Genomic DNA, 26066 nt, shown 5'->3' on the forward strand with positions numbered 1-26066 from the left:
CTGCCTGCCAGCGGGCTTTGTGTGGTATCAAGAAAGCCTAAATCTTAAAAAAAGAAAGGTAGTGAAACTTGCACAGGGTTTTATTCAAGCCTCAGCTGCTCCACCATGGTTCTGAGAAAGCCTCAGCCGGTGCCATGGGCTTCCACATCAGTTTTTCTCATCAGCTGCTGAATGTCATGAGCAGATGGAGGTCTAGGGCCTTCCCCATAGACGACTTCATTTTCTGCCACTCACCTGGTAAAATGCCTGTCAGGCCAGGATGCACACAATGACCATAGCTGTGACATGCAGTCATTTGAAGAAGTACCTGAAACTTTTAAGCATGTTACAGGAGACAGGATGTAGAAGGCCCCCACGGCCAGTCATCTTGTAAAACACATGGAAAAGTTGTCTTCATTTCGTGAAATGTCTGCTTTCACAATATGGCCCCTGGTTATTTAGCCAGTCAGCAGAAAGCAGAATTCCATGCTCTCGTCTCCTTTGTGGGCACTAAACACATGAACAATCTATACAAGTGGTTTGTTTCCACCGTGTCATCATTGCTCATTCCCATGTACTGGGAGGCACTCAGGCAAAACAAGTTGTCTAATCTCTAGTTAAAGAAAAAGCTCTGTAAAACTCTAAGCTTTCCAGAGGTGTTGGACAATGAGCTGTTTTCACATGCCCAGCAAAGCAGCAGTGCTTCCTGCAGCCCCAGGTCATCTCAGGGATCTCCTCCAGCTCAGTCTGGGATTAAGGCTGTGACAAGGTGAGGGAGAGCAACTTAAAGTAAGGATGGAGGAAACTGCTGTGTTAGACCTATGTATGCACTGGGGTCCCTGGGTGCCAACCAGGCAGCCTTCCTCACCTCTGTGATGTGCCTGGCCAAGGCAAGGAGGGAGCCCATGGGGAGGGAGAAGAGGTGAAGCTGGAGGAGCACTGCCTGTTCCTGCTCATTGTATTTCTCATTAGCAGGAACAAAGGCTCTGAGAGTCTCAGTCCTGTCTGACTTTGCAAGGAACACTTGGGGAGGGCTTGTTTGTACTTAACAAAATCCAGGAACAACAGCAACAACAAAATAAAACAGTGCTCAGTCAGCCCAAGAGGTGGGCAGGTGACAATAAACCAGTAAAGCACGGGCTGGACACCAGCAGCATTGGGGGTCTGGGATGACAGCACAGAGCATGTCATGGAGCCAAAGGAAGGGGCACATGGAGGGTATGTGTGGGGAACTAGGATGGTGACAGAATGATGTGGAGGGCCAGAGGATGTTTTATAAGACTTCTTGGGAGAAGTGGCCACACTGGGGAGTTTCAGCAGTGCTGGTGATTTTTCTCCTGTATCACAAGAACTATGAGAGGCAGCGGAAGAGGAGGAGGAGATAACTGTGTTTCTTCTGGCAGGGCAGTCTGAAGTTGGGAGATAAAGCACAAGGACTGTTTTGTGTGTGCCATCCTGCTTTTTCCTAATTGTGTCTCCCAGTGCCTCTTGCCTTGGGTCCTTTCTCTTCATGGCTGTGCCTCTGAGGAGGAAGAGCAGGGCACTGCTCTCTGGCTCTGGTGCAAGTAGGGCAAGGGAGGTGCCAGAATGGAAGTGTCTATCCGGAAGACCTTTTCCTTTTTAATTTGGGCAGATAGTCCCAATGCCAAAGGTGAGGCCCCAGGAGCAATTTTTGGTGGGCTGATCTTTGCCTGGGCTCTCCCATCCCTCCTGTCTATCTTGGCCTTCCTTCCCTTCTCTGGGGTATCTCAGTGCCATCCTATTCAGCCCCATTCCTCCACACACCACTTTCACAGTGGGATTAATCTCCCCATCTCCCCACTGCTCTGTTTTGTGATGCTTGTTGCTGGTTGCCGTTTTGGGGATGTGTTGGATCTTTGAAAACAATGTGACCCTGTGGAATCCCAAGCATCCAGATGGGATGTTTGCTGCTCAGTGTTCTGCTTTAACATTGTGGTTTCTGAGAGAAAGAACCATGAGATCAGGCTGTGAGGCAGCTGTGGTAAATACTGTTACTCCAAAGGCCGCTGCTTTCCTTGGGAAATGAGATGAGACCTCTCCTACGTACAAGTCAAATTTTAAGGCACATTCGGAGTGCATGGCTGTTAGATGGATGGGGTGAGCTGGGGATACACAGCCAGTGCAATTAGTTGGTGTATGACTGGAGGGAATTAGTTAATTCAGGCTTTGATTCTGTCCTTTGAGAAGAAAACAAATGAGAAGGCATGCCATTAGAGGAGATGAGTTGTCTTAATCACTGGCTTGACGTTCCTGTTCTTTCTGTTGGACACCTTTTATCAGCAGAGATTTGGGTATGGCCACAGGTGCCAGACAGACACTTTGCTAGTCCTGGAGGAAAAGTCATGGCATCTTAGGTCATGGCTCAGAAAACTTCCCAGCAAAACTATACTGGTGTAAAGAACCCTTGGTGTTTGGGGCAGCCCCAGCCTGTGGATGCAGAGCTCACTGCGGGGTAGGAGAGATGCTACACAATTTTACTGCTCTAACCTGGTGGTATCGTTGTGATGGGACACTTGTGACGGTACATTTGCGGAGGTGGACGTGCCAGTAGGCGTATTGTGACTTAAATCACAGTATCTGCTGAAGGCAGTGTGTATTTTTTTCCACTGTGTATATATATATATAAGTAGGCAGCACTTCTGTGGCGTTGCTCATATCAGCCCACCAGTCCTACCTACCTCATCGATAAAGGAGTGTGGCAAGTTCAGCTCTTGGGGAAAACACAGCTGGTGCCTTTGCCTGTTGTTCACCTGTGGTGCTGGAGGAAGGCATGGGGAGCCCATCTCCAAGATGGGTGTCACATATGAGGCGTTTCAGCCATTCCTTTTAGATCTGGGGTCAGCAGAGAAGGGCTACTCTTCTCTGAACTGTAAAACACGTCGTAGCTCTGACAGATCCCATGGGTCTCAATATGCTTCTGGCTAAGCTCATGATGACACACTTTTACCTGAGGAGAGATGCTGCATGTAAAAATCATAAATACAGAAGCCACATTCAGCTGGAGGGGGGCCAACCACGGAGCAACTTGAATCTGTTCATACCAGGGACAGTCCCAGTGCAGGGATTTTCTTAGTCCCTTTCCATGGCCTGACACCTCAAAACAGAGACAAGTAGCCCCACTCCCACTTTTACTGGAAAAGGTGGTATTTGGAGGGGCTGGAGAGCAAGGTGTGAGAGGCAATTACACACCCCCAGCTTGGAGGCCGGTCGTGACTTTTATGATCTCATTTCCTCATCCACACACAAACGCTTGGCCAAAGCCCAATCACTGCAAATGAGCTTGGTCACCACTGGTTTTAATTAGCAAGAACAGTCCTGTGCAGTGTTCCCAATAACTGAATGACAAAGTATCAGTCTCAGTCTCTGGCAGTTTTCTCTTCTTCATCCTGCCAGAGGGCTTTTTCTGAGCCCCAAACCAGCCTCTTGATCTCCGCTTCCAGGAAACCTTTATAAAATTCAGACCAGATTCTTGAGCAAGAACCAAATGTTTCAGCCAGAAAGATTTCTTTTTTCGTTTTGGGTTTTTTTGCCTTTTTTTTTTTGGTTGGTTTGTGTGTGTGTGTGTGTGTGTGTGTGTGTGTGTGTGTGTGTGTGGTGGTTTTGTTGTTGTTGTTTCATTTCGTTTTTGGAAAGGGTGAATGGAGGATGATTAAATCTGAACAGAATCCGAACAGATGATATTTTCAATGGCACGTTTAGCATTTCTCTGAGAAGGCTCCAATGGGCACAGTGTTGCTGTTGTTTTCTTAAAAATATCAGTGAGGCCAATGTGTTTAAACAGGTTCGGCTGTTACCTTCTTTCCTCATGTTTCACAAGTACAACCAGTGAGTCATGTGCAACGTTATTTATTTGTCTTCCTTCACAGCAGTGAGGGGCTGCTGGAGGAGGCACTGCAGAAAGCCCAGCCAGCAAACGGCTTTGCTTTTAAGGAGGATCCCAGCAAAACACCCGAAGTGGTGGCTAAAATTGCCAACCCCCCTTTCACGCAGCAGGGATGGAGGTGGCTGCCCTCCCTGCAAAGTGGTGCTGGTGTGGCTCCCCGTGGGGCATGATGGCCTCGTTGGTCATGCCAAAGAGTGAGCTGAGATTCCCTGAGGCAAAGGATGACCTGGTGCCACTCAGTGAGACCTCCTGCAGTGGAGCGACAGCTCAGCCTCTGCTCTGAGCTGTGCCAGGATGCCCCGGGGGGTCACACACACCGGGGTTCCCATCCTGAGCCATACAGGTGAGTGAGTGAAGGAAGCCTGACTTACCTGCTGGTCTTTAATTTAAAAGTCTCCCAGTGTGTGGCACTGAGCAAAGGGAGAGTTTGAGTGTCTGTTCATCTGTGGTCTCTGAGTGATGCAGTGTGTGTGTAATCATCAGGTGTCTCCCTGCCCCAGCACCCAGTGTGACTGCCCAAAGATGCTTTTCTGCATTAAAGACTGTCTCTCTCCAGGCCTTAGTTAACTTCCCGATTAATGCAGATGCATGAATTATTCATCAAACCGCCAATGAGGCCATTAAGTTTCCCATCCTTTGAAGATACCGGTAGGTATTCCTATTACAAGAGCAAAGGAGGAGGCTGCAGATCTAATTGCAGGCAACAAAGTGAGGAAGACTCCTAGTCCGCTGCTTTCCTGGTGTGCTTGAAAAGCCTTCCTTTTGTAGAGGTGTCAATAGCAATTTCATTCTCTTTTCAGAGGAACAAGTGCCTTTAACCATTTAAACCCACTTAAACGAATGGCTTTTGTGCTTCGATTACAGACACAATGCAGAGAGAGCCAGGCCTGGTTGGCTGCAGGGTCCCCCGCTGGGCAAGGTCCAGCCTGTGGCCAGAGGGGTCGTGGGTGCTGCTCTGCCCTCCTGACCCACCGACCTCTCCCAGCTGGGACAAACCTCTCCCTGCTGAGCCGAGGCTGGATAGGCAAGATTTGCACTCCTAAGGCTGTATTTTGTGGCTCAGCTATGAAGCAGTGCCTCCCATCCATGAGTGACACCCTGCCCTGTCCATCAGCCACATCCAAAAGCCTCCACGTTTCTCCAGGAGGCCTGGGCAGCCAGCGCCTGGCTTGGCATCTCAGGTGTTTTCCCTCTGCTTTGTTTTTCCCTGCTAGATTTGTCCTGCTCAAAACTGCTTGTGAAAATGGCCTTCTTCAGCCCACAAGGGTCACCTTGCTGCAGAACTCGAGCCCCTGCCCAGGCACAGTGGTTTTCTTTGCTGTTCAAAATATTCCAAGAGCTCTGGGCTAAGTGCTGGACAACAGTAGCATTAATAAATAATACAAGACATCAATAGTTCTGGGGGATTTTATAGCCACTCCTATCTTGAGATCTCAAAACATTTCTCAAATGTTAATTTGTGGAGCCTTACAGATGCTCTTGCTAGACTGTTTGAGAGTGGAAATGAGAGTCAGGACACGCAGGAGAGCAGGAACGAGATTGCAGCCACTCTGCTCCCAGGTCATGAACCTTTTGGGCCACAGCTCTGAGCAGCCTGCATTTGAACAAGCATCCAGAGATGCTGCTTTTGCTCCCTGAATTTTATATGCACAGCACCATTTTGGATGGATAGAAACGAGATCAGGGAGGCTGCTTCCTCACATTCAATTTTTTTCCAGCAACCTTTGGTATAAATAGCCCAGAAGAGCAGTGGTGATACCCACCAGTAAGCACTGGCCTGCTTATTTACTGAGAACTGTGTCTTTAAGGGAGCATAGTATCATTGTTGTATTATTTTGACATTAAGACTCAATAGTATTGAGTGATAAGGGAAGGAGATTGTCTGGTCCAGGCAATCTCATCCTTCAGGTAGAGTTAAGCAAGTTTAATGGTTAAACACTTAATGAGGTGTGAGGTTAGTTTGCTCTCACAGTCCTTTATTAGGGACTCTGGTCCCTGTTAGCTCATGGATGGAGAGAACTTAAGAAGGCTTTGCTGGGCAGGCTGAAGCACCATAACTTCCTGGAGGAAGACACCCCATCTTCCTTTCTAGATGCTTTCAAGATGTTTGCAAGTTCACCAGATTGAAATATGTTTCTTTTGCCATTTCAGTGGCCTTGGCTGACTTGTACTCAACTTGATCTGAAAGAGAAGCAGGTGGCAGCAAGAAAAACCTAGACTAAAAAGAAGAAAGTTGCCTTGCCTCGGTCTTTCAGGGAAGGAATAAAGTCCTGGGAACAGGAATATTAACAAAAAAGGGCTGAGATCTGAGCAAATAATCCCTAGGAGGTTTGGTACAGGTGGGAAGACACGTGGTATCTGCTTAGGAGCACACACTAATGCCCCAAACCCAGGGCAGCTTTTGCCCTCATGTAGTCAGTGCTGATGGGGAATGAAGCAAATTACTTTGTGTTTCCTAAATATCCTCAGTTCAAGCGCACCTGATCCGTAGGGAATCTGTTCAACTGTGCTGTGACACAGTTGTGTGGCTGCTTGGTGCCAGGGCAGAGCTCAGGGGAAGGGAAGGACTGTGGCAGAAAAAAGGGACCAGTGATGCTTATTGCTCTTCATCCCATCTAAACTGACTTTTTAGTCTTGGCACAAGGCAGCAGGGGAGAGAAGGGATAAAACAAGGCTCAAAATGCCTCTTTCTCTCTGACATGTGCTCTGTTAGCCCCGCTCTGAAAGCTCACCAGGACAAATTGTCTGTGCTGGCAGTCTCTAGTGAGGAAGATCACATCTCCTAGGTGAAGCCTTTTTCACTTACCAAAGATTTAGTTATTCTTGGACTGAAGGCCAAAAAAACCCCATGGAAACCTAGATCCTCTTGTGTTTCCAGAAGCAAGAAGGGGAGTGAGCGATTTCCACTGCAGCAGCTGTGTCGTGGTTTTGCCAGAGCAGCAAGTTCCCTGTGGTGATGCTGAAGGTTGCAGCATCCCAAGGTCTTGGTGAGCCACAGAGGCTGTGCTGCTCCTGGTTTTTTAACAGGTTGTCTGAAAGCCTGGGGAAGCCACAGAACAGAGATGAGATCTAGAGAAAATAGAAACCGAGGGTGAGAGGCTTGCTTAGCGAGGCAGAGAGAGGTGAGAAGCGACTTGACTCCTGTGCCCGAGTATTTCACAGAGAGAAAACACCAAATACAGGAAGGGCTCCTTAATCTCAGGAGCTAAATCAGGGCAGGCATCCCTGGCTGGTAAAAAGAAGCAAAGAAAGTTCAGCAGGACTTGTCTTTTTGGCAGAGGGGACAGCGAGCATTGGGGACAAATCACCCACAGCAGAGGCTGCTTTGTCTCAGATGCTCTAATAGTCCCTCTTTTGCTATGGGCCGTAATCAACACAAGTCATTAATTTTAATGCTGGGGTAATTAGGCTTAATACAGGGTAACTGAGTGAAAATGAATGGGTTGGGATGTACGGGAAGTCAGATGGGATAATTCTTAGTGGCCTTCCAGTAGGCAAACAAGCTTTGTAGTTTTAACGTGAGCCCCGGAGGCTCACTGTGTTTTACTGTGAAAAGATGTGGGTTTATTAACACCAGATACCCTTCCAGGCTGCTTTCACAGCAGCTGGAGGATGTTGCTGGTGTAAAAATGGCACTGGAGTTCTTTAAAATGTTGGCAAATCTGCTCCCCCTTTCCTTTCTGCACCCAGAATTCTGCAGGATGTGAAGAGATCAGGTCCCAAGCTGCAGCAAAGGGCTGCCCCTCCCCAGAAGTGTCTGTGTGATGCACAGCTCGGTGAATGGTTTCGGAGGGGCCGTGTGGGGAGGGATGGGCAGTGCCACGCGTGTGCTCAGCAGTTGCTGCCCTGTGAAAGGTCAGCCAGAGCGCTGCCATTTCCAGCGGGAGCCAACTGGAAAAACGTCCATGGCAGAGGTGTCCCCCGAGCAGGGAGGGAGGCAGCGCTGGGGGCAGGGGATGGGAGGGGCCATCTCCACAGTGTAAATGTCACTGCCCATCGCCTCTCTCCTCTGCGTGCCCAGCCCTCCACGGCCCTGTGACAGAAACCTCTTGGCATTATCGAGAGAAATGCTTTTCTTTCTGTCTGCTTTCTCTTTTGCAACTGTGTTGTTCCTGATTTTATAGCCACGGACATACTTTATTAATTTATTTTTTTTCTTGCATCCCTGTTACTTTCAACCACAATAAGTTGGGCGACAGAAGGGGAGGACATGTGAATATACTGTTCTCCCCAAATCTGGAGCACGTATAGCAGGCTGGCAGTGCAGGCTTGGCTTCTCATCTGGAAGCTGGAGCTGTGTTCCTAACAATACAGCACCCACCCAGCATGAAATTGTAATGGATCACGCTTTGCCCTAGGTCCTTGGCTTATCCTTGGTTGACACTGAATTAAAGGACATGATGTGTGGGACTCAGTAAATCCCTAACCTGCTGTCCCAGAGACAAGTATTACCAACTGCACCACGCTGACACACGAGATTAGTGGGAGAGGTGCCCTCAATGCCACAGGCAGAAATGGGTCAGCTCCGATTTGGAAAGCTCTCTACTTGAAGTGAGTAGCGATGCAGCCAGCAGAAATAAAAGGCCAAAAATCCCGTGTTTGCTGCCTCGGAGCCCTGCTGAGATCCACAGGCAGTGAGTCCTAAGCGGCTGAACAGGAGCATTTGTGTCGTGGGTATTAGCTTTGTGAATGGCGTTTTATTAGAAATTGGGTAAAAAAATTAGGAACCAGTCCAGCTTAGGAGCTGCGCTAAGCAGGTGTGATACTCCCTGCTACCACCAAAGTGCCTGAATTTATGTATCAGCCAGGAATCTGATTATTAGTTTTTTATTATTTGAGCATATTGTGCACTTTGCAATACCGGTGTCCCCACTGCTTCTAATAACTGAGTGCAGCAACAACACGAATCTCATACCTATTCCCCTTTCTCTCTTCCCTTTGCCCTAATCAAATCCTTTATTCATGCTTTTTCTGACATACCAGGTTTCCTGGCTTGGTTCAGCAGTGACTAAGTAGCTGTACAGTAACAAAACAGTGCTGTCTTTGTTCTGGAAAAGTGGAGAAATGAGCTGTATAATCCTGAACTAAGGAAGCTTGCAAGTGAGAAGGAAGCCAGGCACCCGCACTGTTGTATTCCGGCACGAGCTGGGTTGAATTTACCAGTGTTGACTAGAAAGAGAGCAAAGAGAGAAAACAAACTCATTTGTTGTTTTGTTTTGCCACCTCTTAAATGACCTGAAGCCCATCGGAGCTGACGGTGTTTTTGGTGGTTAAAGCGATGATACTCATCTGCCTCTCATACATTCGCTTTGTTTTCTCCATTTCACTCTCCCACTGTCTGTTCACTCTCCCACGCTGCACATGCTCATCCTGCCAGTCGGGATCACGAGGAGCCCTGATCGTGTTCTTTCTCCTGCATGGCATCATGTCTTCTACTGGAATTTTGGACAGCAAATCATCCCCAAAGCAGCACTTCACTTAGGACAGCCCTCGTCGAGCAATACCTGCACGCTGTAAGGACACCTTAACTCTGTCTCTTCCTGGGTCTTTTTCAGTAAATCCTATTCATTCATCATGCTTGTAGAAGGCAAAACTCTAAATTAAAGTGTTATCCCTCCTGTGTGAATCCTCAGGGAAAGATGGTATAGCCTGTGTTCTTTCCATGGGGTTTTGAATGCCCCCTGTCTGCCTGTGCTTCTGGAACGGCTCCAACAACTCTGGGAGCAGCTGAGAGGGAGAGGTTATCTGCCACGAAGGTCTTACTGCTGCAAGGTGCAGGTTGGACAGTGTAGGCAGATAGATTTGAGCTGAGGACAAACCTCAGCTCCTCCCTGGATCTGGTGTAGCCAAGTGCTGAGCCTGGGGAGCAAAGTTCTGTTTTACTTGCTGGTAACTCTGAAAATCCACACAGACATTCGAGGCATGCAGCAAGCAGGAAAGGGGAATGCAGAACAGGTGGAAGCCAGATGTGAGCTGTTTCATTTGAAGGTTTTGTGCACAGACCTGTGCAGTATTGCTTTCTCTGGTCTCTTGAGTCTGCCCCACAAACTACTCCACAGCATATGCACCAGTGCTACAATTAATACTCCTGGGAAATTTGGCTTCTCCAACCGTCTGATGGCATGTATAGTGTGCTTTGGGTCCAGTTGTGATTCCAGTTGTGATCCTGCCAGGACAGACCTGTCCTCTAGGTCTGGCTCTGAAAGGGAAAAAGGACTTCCCTCCCAGAGAGCCCTGGAGCCTGCTCTCCAGGAGAAACCTCGGATTTGGCAATGGAACAGTGAGCCCAATGGGGAAGGGAGGCAGGGTCAGCCTGAAGAGGAGCCTGATGGCCTGAGAAACCAACTGGAGATTCCTCAAAGGAGGAGAATATGGGTGCAGACCCAGGTCACTGAGCTGATGGAAAGAAAGAGGCACCTGGAGAAGGCAGCACTGAGTTTGCAGCAGTGTAGAAGGCTCAGTGAAACCAAGCTTAAAAGGAAGGATTTGTCTTCCAGGCAAGAGTGGGAGGAGAATTTGTTTTAATCTCTCTCTCTCTCTCTTTTTTTTTTTAGGTAGTTTTAACCTTTTTACTGTAGTTCTTTGTTCCAGGAGTTCATTGCTAAGGAGAAGGAGGTAGTCACTGGGGTTCTGGTGCTGTTCTTGCACCAGGGAGGGCTTGGCTAGATCCAGCTCGAAGCTCTTGAGCTTTTGAAAACACATTGCCAGATTTACCGCTTCAGCCAGCTTCTGTGGCCTTCTCTGGCCAGCCAGGACCACTTAGGTCAGCACCAAGCCAGCACAACTTCTTGGCCTCACCAGTGACCCCAGTGGGAAGCTGGCTCCGGTGGACTGAAGTGTGCAGTCCCAGCAGTGCTTTGCAGAGTGGGTCCCCAGATTTTCAGCCTGTTGGAATGTGTTGCTGTAGCCAATCATGTTTCCCAGATTTTCCTTCATTGGTGGGAGCCTCATGAAGTGTGGGGCCACCTTCTGCTCTTTCTCATGCCTTTGAGGTCCTTTGGGTACTGCAGGCCTGCTTTCTCAACCAGGGTGGTTTCCCTGTGTTGTTCCCCATGGGAAGAGCCACCAGTGCGGTCGTGACGCTGGAATTCATTACAACATGACTGTGACAACTGCAGGAAATAAACAGTGGGAGCAGATGGGCTTCCAGAGACCAGAAATCCCATTTCTCTATGAACATCCTCAATAATTAGATGCACACAAAAGTAAAGGAAGGAGGGGAAAAATGCCGAAGGCTTGGGACAGCCTGAGGGCAGAATTGCCTTAACACATGAGTGAGCCTTTTCTGGTGGCTGCAGCGTGGTGGGGACCTGCAGAGCTGTACACGAATCACCTGATATGCTCTTTGTTTTATTGTGATGTTACTCACTGAGCTGTTGCATGAAGGTTTCTACCCCGCCACCCCAAAGCACGGTTATCTCTCAGGACCTTGCATTTCACCAGCTCGGTGGTGTGACCCAGTTACCTGATTTAACAGGGACTTTTTTACTCTTTTAAGGGCACGGTTGTGAAAATGTTCTCTTTGCTTCTTTCATATTGAGGCAGTGACTGAATCCCATTCTCCTTCCCCCTGTCCCATCCCACCCTGCCTGTCTGCACATCCTGTTGTTCTGTGCTGAAGTGCCTTGGCTGCAACAAAACTATATTGTTAAGGGTGGTACTGGACAATTTGTAGAAGACAGGGGAACTGGAGAAGGCTGTGGAAGCAATGGCCATCTAAGGCATTGGGTGCTGCTGATGGAGAAGCACAGCATTCTTGAAGAACAGCAGCTTTGGATCAACATCAGCACAATTAGTGCCATGGCCAGCAGGAGAGTAGCAAAAGTTGGTGCAGCGTGTGCTTCACCACACTGAGCTGCTGTGTAGGAATGCTGATCTCAGGTGGTCCTGAGAGCTGTCAAATGGAATGGGAGGGCTCATAGGAGTAGAAGAAGATGTGGTGTGGGGTACAGGTTGGACAAGTGCCTGTAAATAGTGAGATCCAGCTGCTCAGAGTAAATGCTTTAAGAGGCAGGTAGTTACAGCTGGTCAGGAAGTTTTTCCAGACAGCTTTGGGGTTGTTTTTAGCAGGAATATTAGAATTCGATGTGTAAACAATTGTCATGGGAAGTTTTATGTTTTCCACAGCACTCTTGAGTTGTGCTGGAAAATGAAAAACTTAAAACCTAAAATCTATTTTGTTATTTCTTATGAAAGGCCTGACCGTTCTCAGGATAGGGAGTCAATCTTCCAACCGCTTCTTCTGAAACTGATGGTAATTTGCTGATTTCCTGGAGGTGACATTTAGGTGTCTCCCAGAGGGCTAAGATGTACAGAGACACCCTCCCTTGAGCTGAGAGTGTGCTGTCCTGGGTTTGCTCCCTGAGAAATGGCAGATTGCCCTGAAAGCCCCTTAAACTGTGCTCCAGCCACCACTCGGCCATACACTCAGGCACAGTGCTTTAAACTGCCAGTGCAAATGAGAGCTGGTTTAAACAGTTCCTTGTCTGTAGCAATAAATGAAAAGTAAGAGCGCCAAAATATGCAAAGATGCAAAATAATCCTGGCAGGGGGTAGTTAATCAGGCATTAAAACCCAGGGCAAAGTCCAGGCAGAGATTAGACAGTTGCTCTTTAATCAAAGCGGCTGAGCTCATGTGTGCCTGCTAGTAACACTGCTTTTCAACCTGGAATTGGAGTTAGAAAAGCAAGGATTTCCTGTAATTCCATTAATACCATTATTATTTGTGCAATGATCTGGAAGTATCCTCTTCAACTGTGGTCTGGGATCAGGTGCTGTCAACCCAAGTGCCTGTTCCAGTTAGAGCAGCAGCAGAATGGAAAGGTCCTGCCTGGCTTGGTCTGTCGTGTTGCAGGAGTTGTGATGAACCATTACTTGTGAAAGGTAACAGCTTTGCCAGGGCTTGCTGCTGAAACCTGGCTGTCTTGGTGTCTGTGAGGATGATGCTCCTTCTTATCTGCCCAGCTCTGGCAGCAGCCAGGGGTTGGGCCTGGAAACCACAGTTGGCAAGAGATCTGGCTCTGTGCAATGCCCAAACTCTGCCGTGCTCACAGCCAGTCAGTGATTTGGTGGTTTGGTGTGCAGGCTGGGAGCTCGGTCCCAGAAAGCTCATCCCTCATCAGCTGGGCTGGGGATGATGCTTTAGGTGGCCTCTGAGGCTCCATCACAAAACAGAAGCGTTGCTGCTGCGTGGCTTTGGCCCTCAGGCACAGCAAGGACCGAACCCCCCTGGAAGGTGTCAGTGCTGAGCTCACAGCAGTCCCAGCAGCTGCCTCCTGCTGCGTAATGGAGCCGTGCAGATGTGAGAGCGTGGGATTAGCAGGGCCCTGAGCTCCTCGCTGGCAGGATTTAAGGATTGATTTGAGCTGTGCAGCTCCGGCACAGGGCAGCTGCCATGTGGCTGGTGCTCAGTTTCTCTTTGCCCTGCTGCACCGAATGCCAGCGAGCTTCCCTTCTCACCGGGCTGCCTCTCCGCTCGAGTGCCTCTCTTCCCAACTCTGGCAAGGTCTCCACTCACCAAGCAGAGCTGGTGCTTACTGGAGCCCTGCTGGACCCTCATGGATGCTTAGTGGAGCAAAACTGCTTATGGCACTGGGAAGGTTGCCAGGTCTACAAGAAACAGCACCAGGTTTGCACCTCAAAGTCCACGTGCTCACTGAGAGAAACTGCAGCCCAGACTATTTGGTCTTTCCTAGTGCCTGGACAAGGTGGATTTTTACCAACCAAGCAGGAGGGGTGGTAGATATGGATCTCATTTTTGGCAGTTTTCAGAGTTTTTGTGGCTCGGGTTTTGTTCTGGGTGTGAGAGCAGGTCAGGCAGTCACAGGTTGGCTTTTGCTTATTTTTGGTCTTGGAAAGTTTCTTGTCAAAACCTGACTGCAATCTGTGCCTTTTGACTCCAAGCCTCGATATTTCCATGATGATCCATTTGAGCAATGGTGTTTGAATGAGCTTTGCCCATGATACCTCAAGGAGCAGAGAAATAAAAGCAACTCCTTTTGTTTCCTCCAAGGGTTTTCAGGTGGCAGTGACAGCTGGCTGGAGAGAGCAGATATAGGTCCACCTGCTTCCCAGATTTTTAACTAAACTCCAAATATTTCACCGCTTATTGATCATGACCTGTCTTCTCCCTAGCAGAAGGATGTGTACTGAGGACACTTCTCCTTTTTCAGGATGAGAGAGGCTTTTCTCCATCCTTGCATTATGCAGCCATAAGAGTTGCTTGTCAGATGCACTGTCTGTAGATGGGTACTAAGAGACTCGTTGGCTGTCCTGGCACTCTGCTTTCAAGTTTGGCTTTCCTTGATGTTAGAGATCCTCACCACTTTCCAACTAGAATATTGCTGTATACTGTGGGCCAGGGCTAAAAGGAAATAAAGCCTTTGGGAACTGGCCCATGCACGTGAAACTCAACCGATCTTCATCAACAATAAATAAAAGCAGGCAAATATATTTGCAAGGTGACCACCTTGCTGATTTTTCATGCTACAAGGCTGTGAAATAAGGAGTGGAGATGTGTGTGCAGACAGATGAGGATGCTGCTGGGCAAAACCAGGGAGACAGAGTGATCTTCAGGTCATGTGTTGACACCCTGCTCCTCTCTCCGTGGTGATGGGCTCCAGTACCAGCTTCTTGTTAATTAGTGCTTATTGCAATCAGGACTGCAGGCCAGCCAGAAAGGGTGCTGAAAACAGGCCAGCCACAGAAATGACTCTTCTGGGTTGACTTCTGCTGTGTTGGGAGGAAAACAGGCTTTAAAGGAAAATACAAGAAGAGCTGGGACATTTAAAGGCAGCACAAGGGAGGGATTGCTAAATAAAAGCAGTGGTGGTGTTATCCACCCAGCGAGGAATCGCTGCCTTCCCTGTTAAGAGTTAACACTGGATCAGCACAATCCCTATTTTTAACTGTCTCTGACAGTTTCCTAGCAGCCTGCTTTGACTGGGTTATGCTGAAGGCCTGCTGTAATTTTTCTGCCATTGGGGAAAAGAGGAATTCCTGTGCTGGCCCGGCAGCTGCAGGACATTCCCAGAGCGTCCTGCTTCGCTCACTGCCTTTTCCAGTGCTTCTGTCTGTTTGAAAAAAACAGCCCTTCCAAAATTTCCAAACAATTAAAACTCCTTGGAAGGCAGGCCTGGATTGTCTTTCAAGAAGGGAGGCTGACTGCAGGCAAAGTTAGCAGTGCCGGTGTTGAACTGTGCAGCAATGCTTGGAGCAGTTTGCCCTCCCATGGCCAGCTGGAGCTTGCAGCTTCTGCCTTCCAGTGCTGCTGCAGAGGTTTCCCCTCGGCTCAGATGGATTCAGACTCAGGATTAGCATTGTGCTCCTTGCCTGCGTCTTTTCTCCATCCCCAGGATAATCTGTCCGAAAGGGAGAGCAGGGGATTTACTGGAGCAAAGCACTCTCAGGGAATGTGCCCAGCACTGCCTTCTCCAGCAGCACCTGCTTCCCTGCAGGCAGCTTTGGCTTCTTGGGGATTCTGTGGGCCTGTTCTGCGTTTCATGGTTTGGTGACCTGTCTGTGGTTTGTTGAGACTCTTGTGTAAGCTACAAAACACCCAGAGCTGCTTCGCTTCAGTGGGAGCATCTGACAAGTGTCTGCAGGCTGGGGCACCGTTGGATACTGGGCAGCTCTGGGCATATCTTCTGCATTCATAAGAAAAGGGGAAACGCCTCAAGTTGTGCAAGGGGAGGTTCAGGTTGAACATCAGGAAGATTTTTTTCACTGAAAGGGTGGGCAAGCACTGGAACAGTCTGCCCAGGGAGGTGATAGAGTCACCATCCCTGGAGGTGTTCAAACGCTGAGTAGATGTGGCACTTCGTGATATGATTTAGTGGGTGTGATGGTGTTTGGTCAAGGGTTGGATTTGAAGATCTTGGAGATTTTTTCCAACTTTAATGATTCTACAGTTCATGGCTCCCGTTGTGAGATCTCTCCTCCACCCTGGGGATGGATCCCTCGTGCATCTCTAACGTTTGAGCAACCCCACGTTGGGGTGTGCCTGGAACTGGGGTGTAGAGAACAGGTTGGCCTGGCATGGATGGGATCAACAGAACGACGAAGAAAAATGCGGTGAGAATAGAAAATCATTTCACTTTTTGTCAGGGTTTTGCATGGGAAAACAAGAGAGCAAATGCAAACTCCCAATTTCTGCACTTTTTTTTTTAAGAAACATTTATATCCTGAAAATCAGAGTTTCAGGCATTTAGGTAGAAGGCAAAGAGTGGTAGGTAGGTTGATTTCTGCCTCCTGCCCCCCCATCTTCAGTGATATCCCAGTAATAACCAGGTATGAGGCTCTGACCCTCCTTTCCTTCCTTCACCTGTCAAAAAACTGTTGTTCTAATCTGGCCTCTGAATTTGCTAGGTCTTTTTTCCCCAGCATCTTCAGTAGATTCCAAATCCCCAGCTATCCCTGCAGTCCCTGGCTATCTGCATTGGACTGCTGGGCAAGATGTGCATGGCAGCAATTCCCGCCCTGGTAACACGTGGTGTCCCCCAGCCCCATTCTCCAGAGGACAAACCTCAAAAGTCTGGTCCCTGTTAACTGGCCATTAGCACCAGCAACATCCAGAGTTGAATGTCTCAGGCTTGGAAGAGCCAACAGTTGCTGTGACCATGCAGCAAGTGTGGAAAGCCGGATGATTTTAATGACAGTGTGTCCATTGGATTCGTTTGTGGGAGGTTGTGATCATTTCCTCTTTCTCCCAGATAAAAGAAATGCAGAGTAAGAGAACTTCCTTGGCCACTGCTGGGTGGACACTTTGAATATCTCGTTTAATTTACTAGATAATGATCACATTTATGGAGCAGCTTGTTTCAATTTTCTCATTATCACTAACTGAGATGATAGCTTACTTAATCCACTTCTGCACCACTTCACAGACAATGAGAAATGTGGGAAGGAAATTCATTCAGGGGAGCACATGGAACCCTCATGTAAGCAGGCTGAGGAAGCCTCAGGTTCCTAATAGGCAGCCATGTGAAAATGAGTGATTTTGCAGGACCTGTGCTGTCGTCCATTCAGGACACAGGTCACGCTGGAGTTCAGTGGCTGAACCAGATGCCAAAGCTTTTTCTCTGAGACAGTAAGAAGTCTGTGCTGACTGTTAAAAGACTGATACATTGTCTGCTGAGAGGACTGAAGCAAATGATGAATGAGATCAGAGATGAATTTGCTCTAATACTAATACTCTATATGTAAGGCACAGGCTGTTTCCGCTGATTCTGAAAGAAATTTAATCCTCTGCCACTGAGAAGGAAATGGGTTTGTAAGTCTGAGGAAGGAATGCATCATAATCCCAGAAGAAGTAGGCAGCAATTTCTGGCACCGGAGATTTGGCAGAATTTTGAGGCTGAAGTGGAACAGGAGCAGCATTAGCCAGTAGATTTCAGCAATGGCAAATGGGGTGAAGGACACCTGTGGTCTCTTGGCTGTCTCTGGGCTGTTGTGTCTGTTTTCATACCCTTACCCATATAATAGCAGCAAGATTAATTCTCTAATGTTTTCACATGGAAGAGAGCAAGCTCTCGTGCTGCAAAGCCACCTCCTTCCCTGCCTCAAAGTGCCTGTAAAGCCCTACTGTGGGAGAGGATGGGGTCCCAGCTTCACTGCCAGCTTCTCCTCCACTTCCTCAGTGGAGGAGAATCCCCTGAGGGCCCAAAGGGGACTCCCAGGGTGCTCTGACATCTTCTCTTTATTTGTCCAATGTGACAGAAAACAAACAAACCCTCCAGCTATCCAAATCAGAGCAGGAAGAATGTGACTGTAGGATTGTATCCATGTGCACACCTTCAAGAAATACCACCTTTTCTGAAGGCTTATGCAGACCCCCTAGGGTAAAGTAAAATTATTCCTCTTATTTCAGTTGGCTTCTAAAGGAGGTAGACAGGAGGGGCCTGAAGTATTTAGACACACAGCTGTCTTTGATGGTCTCTCCCTAGGACCTTCTGGAGAACTCAAATGAAAAGCCAGGTGTGCATTGCAGGGGGATTTGTTTTTCCAAATACAAATTATAAGACAAGGAGAAAGGCTGTCTTTTCAAAAGCAAGGAACTCTTTGGACTCAAGTTGTGAATCAGACTGTCAGTCCCTGAATCCATTATATAAAATATGTGCTTGACCTGTAGCTGTTTAGGAATCATTCTTAAAATACTCTTTCAAGTACCAGCGTCAGAGCTCTGTCTAAAAAGTCCTTTATGATGGGCTGTTCTGCCTTCAGCTCCTACTCATTTTATGCTAATTGCTGTCAAGTCGTAATTTTCCAGTAAACCACTCAGAATAAGCTTCGTGCAGATATTAATGATACAATAACTCTTTGAGGAGTCACCAAGACTGACACACGAAAAGCAAAGGCATCTGCTTTTAGGATTTGACCCCTTGATGTATTGCTTGTCTTCTAGACAACAGACACCAATTCTGTGTGTAGATGGTTGATTTCTAACGCCCAAATCACAGTGATGAGTTGAACAGTTACCTATGACATTGGCTGGGTTAGGACGGGAGTGCCTGGGTTGCAGTTTCTGCCCAGACTTAGAAGATCGGGGTGCCCAGTTCCCACTGACTTTGGTAGCAGGCAGGTGCCACATTTCCTGAGGCTCCTTTAATGAATCCAAGCTCTTACCTCTTGTATTTCTCACTGCATTTCTCCCCTGGCCTTACAGGGACTGTGAGTTTTGGGACGTGGAGGGGTGGCTGAGACGCACTGATAATAAATGGTATGGTCAGACATGTCTGGGGACACCACTGCTGCCTTAGGAGGTGCCACACAGGCCCAGGAAGGGAAGCCCCAGGAGGAACTGCTGGCCAGACCACCTAAGCTAAGGAATAAATCCTCCAGTGCATTTAGCCCTGCAGACAAGCATCTGCTGGCCAGTGGTGAGGGGTGGGGGGGAAATTCTACAGAGTGTGCTTGTTCCAGGAAGCTTTACTCTTAATAGTATTTTGGAGGAAACCCAGGAAAAATTCCATTGGAAGGCTGAAAGCTATTATGGCAGGATAGCTGCTAAGTGACTTGGTATGTGCCCTTGGAGACCAGCTCTCCCAACTTTATGAAAAATTATATAATCTGATTCTTTGGTTTTATGTCACTGCAGGCCCAGTGTAGTGTTGTCTACAAAAGGATCATACCATCATATTTCCATTCTTTTTTTATGGGTCGGACAAAAAGAGAAATTATAAAGAAAATGGTGAAAATGTAAAGTCTCTTACTGAGTTGCTTCTCCTTGGAGTCCAGTAAGCTGCAGAACACTGTAGACTTTTCAGCCCTTTCAGTTCCTTTATTAGGTAACTCCTGGTATCACTTATGGATGTTTAAAGAGAAGAAAATGGGACTTCTCCTGTCTGCCACTTAATTAATTGTGATTAGCACAAGATCTTCAGGGTATCACCACCACCTGTGGGCCTCTCCTTCTTCCTCTCCTCTGCTTACCAGCACGGCTGCCTGGTGTACCTGTTCAGCTGTGAACTCAGGGTATGCACTCCAGCTGGAGAGGACATTTGGTGACATCTTGTCCAGAACAAGCTGAGGATACACTTGGGAGGAGATGTTGCATGAGGGAGCAGCCAAGCTGGGACTTGAGCTGTACTTCAAGGGAAGGAGGCAGGTAATCAATTCTTAGAAATAGCTCCACCCATAGAAGGGTTGAACTGTTAGGAGCTGAAGAATATCTTTCTCTTCCTTCCTTTTGTTTTAAAGGGGCAGGATGTGCTGCTTTTGACAAGTTACGAGCATCTCTACCCTGCAGGGAAGGCTTGGTTGTCTATTTGGGCCCAGGGCTGGCACTGGTTGTAGCTGGAAGAGTATGAGAGTGTCCAAAACACTGATTCCTGTTACTTACAGTGCCTCTGTAATATTCCCCCTCCACTCACCTGCAGTGCAAGTGCTCCACATCCTGCCTAGTGAAGTCGTTAGAAGGGACTTGCCAAAGCCTCTGCACAGCTCTTTGTCTGCTCCATTCCCCTGGGCTTGGACTGAATCATCCCCCGCTACAGGCCCTGACAGAAAGTCTCTCTGACTCAGGAGCTCCCAGGAACAAGGCAGCTGGGACTGCTGGCTGGGAAGAGCCACCAGACAAGGGAGGCTTTCTTCTTGCCACCACACTGCTGATCCTGGTCTGCCTACGAGCAGGTGTGGCCAAGGGAAAGCAGGGCATCTCAGATGTGCTCTCAGGCTTAGGAGGGGAAAGGAATGAATAGAAACAGGGAAAAAAGGATGAGAATAAGGATGGAAGGAGGAAAACCATTTTGGCCAGACAGGCTGTACAGCTGCCCATACAAAAGCCTCTTCCCATCATCCCTGTCACACAAAAGAGACTTCAGTGCTCACCACAAAACTGCTGAAAGGCACACAGTGCAGCAAGGAGAGGTTGGAAAGCTTTGTTAAATACACGGATGAGCAGTGCCTGATACAAATAGGAGTGTTAGGAGGGCAGTGCTGAGCCACCTGTGCTGTGGTGGCAAATCCTGGACAGGAGAGTGGCTGGGTTTGTGGCATTAAGCAAGTATGTGAGCGTGGCAGGTACCGTGGGCAATGCAGAGGGCAGCGGTCACCCCCAGGAGGCATCTGCTGTTGCATCTGGTCAAAGGCTGAGCCAAGATGAAACTGTGGTGACCTGAAGCGGCCATCTCCCCTGTGATGTGAGTGGATAAAGGGGAGGCCAGCCTGCACTTTCCAAACTCGATTATACTGTGGTGTTCTTAGCAGAGCAGGAAGCAAGGCCAATGATTGGTCCTTTGGAGTTCCTAACCCTCTCCCCTCTCTGCTGTCTTGTGCTTGTGGCTGTTTGAGGCCAAACAGTGTCTCTGTGCATGCAAGGAGCTGTCATGCTGTCATGAACTAGTTAGAACTGACAGATAATGCTTGATTTTACATTATAACCCATTTCTTCCCCACCCCATGCCGACTGTACATGTCTCTTCGTGCCCAGGCTGTGTCATTTCCGTTTGTTTCCACTTATTACATCTCTCTTTGGCTGGATTCTCTTCCTCACCGCCTGCTGAGCACACATGAAATTTCGGCTGTGCCCAGAGCTGTACAGACTTGCAGTGCTGTGCTCCTGAGCTCCCTCTCCTCTCTGTGCCAGCCGGGCTGGTCACAGATGAAGGGATGGCACGGGCTGGGCGAGCGTTGGGTGGCACTGAGCCAACCAGGAGGCGAAGCTGACAGCTTGTCACCGCTCCCGTAGTAGGTGTGGTATGATTAACAACAAAGGTCTAAGAACAAATGAGTAATCTCACTTTCAGCCCAGTTCTTTCATCTTTCGTAATTAAAAAAAAATTAAAAAAAAAAAAAATCCATTTGTGCTCCATTGCTGAGCTCCCGAAGGTTGCTAAATCCTCCTTTGCTCTTGAGGGAACTGGATAATCTTTAAGGTCCCTTCCAACCCAAGTCATTCTATGATTTATACAGCCCTATCACCAGTGTGGCTCCAACTGAACCTAGAGCCCCCCTGTGCTCACAAGCACGGTGCATATGACAGCAGGGATGTCCTGAGGTGTCACCAGAAACAGGAAGCCCAAGGTGGAGATTGATGCTCAGTTCAAATCCACTGAGCCCAAGCTGAGAGTTTTTAAATATCTGACCACTCTTTCTCACCTGATCTGGAAAAGCAACAAAGCCTGTGTCCAGTGTTGATCATGCGGGTAGTTTTGCTGTTGATTTGCAAAGCCTGCTGACCACGAAATGCCCCCAAATCATTCCTTTTAATTTTAAGAACACAAAAATAAATTAACTTAGTCCATTTAAAGAATTTGGCAAGTCATTAAATCTTCCAGGAGTAAAGACCAAGCTATACAGCTCAAGTTAAAAGAAAGAGCTGTGAAAGTGCAAGGATATACATCCTCCACAGGAAAAAAACCCCACCATTTTCATATTGCCATATCTGACAAGTTTTTTTATGTGTTTATCTTTTCCCTCCCCATTGATGTGCTGGAGATAAATAATAAGCTGGCAAAGCTGATTATAATAGATCCAAAAATAAGACTCAGAGAGATTCCCCGCAGCCCATATCCGACAGGTCTTGTCACTTGGATGCATTTGTAAAAAGCTGGTTTGTCTCTCAGATGACAGATGCTTTGATGAACTAATCATCTCATTTCCGTGAACTGCACATCTGTAAAAACAAAAGGGGATGAGACTCGAACAAGTGACTAAGCCCTGCTCTTGTTTGCATTGTTTCATCACTATTATAGGAGTGGGGCTGGTGCTCCTCCCGTGGAGGTTCCTGCCGTGCCCTGTGCCAGCTGACAGGTGACGTGCCACACGTGCTATTTTGAGCAGGTGACTCCTCTCTGGGGTTCTGCTCACCACAAAGACCACAAGAGGCTTTTCCCCTGCACCACTGATGGTCTCTGATACCCCAGGGACAGCTAGGCTTGGCTCAGCCAACCACTCCTCTCATCAGTGGGTTGCTCTGACTTAGGGGGCAGATGTGAAGGGCAGAGCTGTGGAGGTGACAGCAGTGCAGAGTTTCCTGGGAGGAGCAGAGGCTCTTCTCCATTTTCTGCACCCACTAGTTAATTTATATTGAATTTTCTGTATGTGCCTTACCAATTAAGTTTTCCTGGTTTTCATCTTTAACTTTGTTGTCCTGGGTTTCCTTTCTTCTTTCGGTGTTTTCTGGATTAATTTTATAGCAAAATAAATTGTAGCGGTATCAATCCACCCATATGATTATCTGAATCAGGAAATTGGTTTCTTCTTAAGTTTTTTTTGTGGAATAGAGCTGTGGTGGAGGAGGAGCAGATAAAGATCCTTGAGTTCAGAGGAATATGCCCAGATACTGAGATGGGTAGGAGTATTAAACACTGGTTGTTCTGTAAATCCTCAGAAGTTTGTTTCCTTTTTTCAGTTCAAACATGAATTTAGGAGAACACATTGTATGTCCCCCACCTCCGCATGTCCAGAGCCATTTATTTCAAAGCAAGAACGTTTTTGCTCTGAAGTGGAAGTTTAAAAGGAAACTATCCAGTACTTTCTAAACCAGTTTTGCATCTTTGTTACTGCTTTATCTTTAGTAATTTGAAATGCTGGGGGTGGAATGTTTTTTGATGCAATGCCAGCAGAAAAGTAAAGCCCAGCTTTAACCCTTGGGTTCCTCTTGTCATGGCTTTGTACCTTAGGATCGTGTTCTGTGGATGTGAAATTTCTTTGCACTTCCAGAAATGTGATGGGAATTCAGGAGTGTGTGTGTGTCTTTGCCTGATGGTGGAAACAGAGCTCTGAGGGCATTTGTTTTTGCAGGGCAGGGGTGGAGTGAAGGGGGAGCACTGGCAGAAATTGGTGGAGTGCAGCGTGTGGAGCTGTGGCCGCTCTCTCCCTGCTCTGTCTCTGCTGGTGCTTTGAGCTGTGTTTTCCTTTGGTCAGAGTGGCAGCAAGCAGAGGAGCTCACGCTGGCCTTACTGAGGTGTTTCCAGGCTGAAAATTCAGCATTTAGGCTTTAGCCAAAGCTCCTGGAAGGGGGTGCTGGTAAAGGGCAGTCTCAATCCAGAAATGGGGATGCACAAAAAATGAGTCACACTGTGAGCAACCAGCCTCAGTTAGGCTTCTGCCTCCCTGTTCACAGATCAGCACTGGAACATGGCTCAGTGATGACTTTTTCTATGCAAGTAGTTCCTGTTCTTTTTTTTTTTCTTTTCCCTTTTCGTTTTTTCTTAGTTAAATGTATCAACATCAGTGCATGGAAACTGCACCATGGGCTAATGTTCTTGCCAAGCAAGGGTCAGTGCATGGCCATTCCCCTCTTCCATTTCCTTACTAACAGTTTCAGGTCTCAGCATCTATCAAAATAGATGCTGGAGCCAAAAACTAACAAAGATGAAAATGATCTCTGCAGTTTCCTGTGATCTGGTCTCAGGCCAAGCAGATACAGCTCCAGCAGCAACCTCTGCTTGTGCCGGTGATGTTTGCGAAGAGCTGCCCGTGGAGCAGCCCAGGGAATGGTCTGTGCCACAGGAAAACAAAGCAAAACCAGGAAAGAGCAGATGTCATATCTCAAAGTGTGGGTTTGGACAGAACATGCCTAAAAGGATGTTATGGGTGGGGGCTATAAGGGTGGCCTGTCCCTTGGGGTGTTGGTGTTGAACCCATTTTCCACCAAGAAACAAAAGTCTGGAGGGGCAAGGGTTTGGTGGAGCTACATCTGAGTTCCAGAAGTGCAGGGAAAGGTTACTTAGATCCTTGAGGCATGTGATGGGGCAATGCTGGGCTCTGGAATCCCATTTAAGGACAGTGGAAGCTACAGTGAAAGCCCAGTGTGTTGGGAAACAGGATGTAAATGGAAAAGGGTGTGTGATTTCATCAGGCACTTTGAGGCTTGTGGAGGAAGCTTACCTGAGTCAATTAGCAATGTGCTTGTGCCCTACCAGCAGCACTGAGGCTTTTAAAGCCAAATCTGATACAGTTTTGAGCACTCCTGGAAACAGGAAGGTATGCAGGTCTCCTCTGAAAGTGCTTCATGCTGAAATATTAACTCACTTCTGAAAGGGTTGCCAACACACGTAGCTCCACCAGTAGAAATGGAGGTGAGGTTACACCGCTTATATTGGTGAAGAAAGGTGTACAGACATCCATCAAATTTTAAATCAGGCTCATTTGGACTTGTTTAAAGTTGATTAAGAAAAGGTTGGTGTTGAACCACAGTAAACCGCTGTCAAATAAAGGAAGCAATACAAATTAATCAAGTAGGTAATTAGCGGGATCTCGAACACCAACGTCGTGTCTCTGCCTGTCCAGTTTTCTCTTAGGTTTCCTTTTGCATTTCAGAATTTCTCTCTATTGTTTTTTCTGTGCCTGTGAAGTTATTTCAGATACCTGTTCTTTAGTGGTTTGGGTTTTTTATTGTAAAAAGCATTTAACCTCCTACCCCCTAAAGCTTGTGCTCAAATCCTTCTCCATGCAGAAAGGGGAAAAAGTGCGTTTCTTCCTCACTCTTCAGAATTCTGTACCATGGTACGCTCTCTGTTCAAGACTGCTTGGGAAGTACTGGAGGTTAGAATTTCAAGCTCTGTGCATAGAGGTTTCTGCATTATGAGAAGAAAATCAGAGTACTCCAACACTCAGAGCCCCTGAGGGGCAGGTATAAATCACTGAGGGGCAGAAATCATTGCATCTGAAGGGTTTGGTATGTGACATAAGTTTACTTACAGCTCGTGCCCTAACGCAGTTAAGACCTCAAATTTGAAAACTTCTTTGAGATCTTGAGAGGGTCTGATCTTTCCAGAAAGACGAAACATTGCTATATTCACCTTCTCTTTCAAACTTTTTATTATAGCTGCTTTCTGTGAGCACCAGATTCACACGAAAAATGTATAAAGCATTAAAAAGTCATTGCAGTCTGTCTCCTTTCCCCCATGGATTGCTGAAGTTTCTCAATTTTGTACTCAGTTTCCATCACTTGGGAGATACATACATCATGCCAATAGGATCCAACCCATAAATATTCCTAATCCCACTTGGCTGGCAATTTTCTCTTGCTTTAGTCTAATGCAAATGGGATCCTGATTCATGTGAGAAGCCCCTTTTCCAGCTGGCTGCATTGCTAGTAATGCTCCTTCCCCGACATGGTTGTATCTTGAACATAAAACCACTTTTATTTCATGTTTATGTGACCCTCTAGACTTTGAAATTCTTCAAGGGCACCCCAAAATATGCCCTCAGTTTCTACCAGTTGCCAGGCACTGGAGGAAATACTGGAGGCTGTTCAGAACAACAGCCACGAGGCAGAGATCGGGGTGCACTGGAGGCTCCTCTGGCAAGGCCGGAAAAAGAAAACGCTGCCTTTTGGGAGGGCTTCTCGGGCGCTCACCCCACGCCTGGGTGGGGGGCTGTCACGGCTGTGATGGCTGAAGCGAGTGGGATCAGCCAGCATTAAGCTGCAGCTCCCAGTTTTGGGGAGGGCTGTTGCCTCCCCGCGCTCTCCCGAGGTGTGTTGGGTGCGTGGCGGGACACGCCACCCTCGTTAAGCCTCCCAACGTCACGCAGATCCCAGCCCGGTGATTTGCTTCTGGGACCACTGCCATGCCTCGGGGTGCCTGACGGGAGGATTATTTTTGTTCTTTGCAGAAGACACTGTTTTCCAAGCGGATCATAAAAAGAAAAATGTGCTCGTAGGTGTTGAAAGAGCAAATGCTTTTGCATTTGACTGCGCTGTGCTTTTTTCTGATTGCTCTGCTCTTTGGAAGCA

At 47.7% G+C, this 26066-nt stretch overlaps 1 long non-coding RNA gene across 1 annotated transcript in view; it reads left to right on the forward strand.

Annotated features, from left to right (window-relative positions):
* Positions 1 to 8372: 8372 nt before the first annotated feature.
* The window catches only part of LOC114061287, a 34321-nt gene continuing 16627 nt past the window's right edge, over positions 8373 to 26066 (forward strand). The window contains exon 1 of the long non-coding RNA XR_003572080.1: positions 8373 to 8553. This is a non-coding gene — a long non-coding RNA (uncharacterized LOC114061287). The remainder of the gene's footprint in view (positions 8554 to 26066) is intronic.

This window comes from Empidonax traillii, unplaced genomic scaffold (assembly GCF_003031625.1).
Source record: "Empidonax traillii isolate 1590-97213 ecotype Southwest subspecies unplaced genomic scaffold, ASM303162v1 scaffold323:size719838, whole genome shotgun sequence".
NCBI lineage: Eukaryota > Metazoa > Chordata > Aves > Passeriformes > Tyrannidae > Empidonax > Empidonax traillii.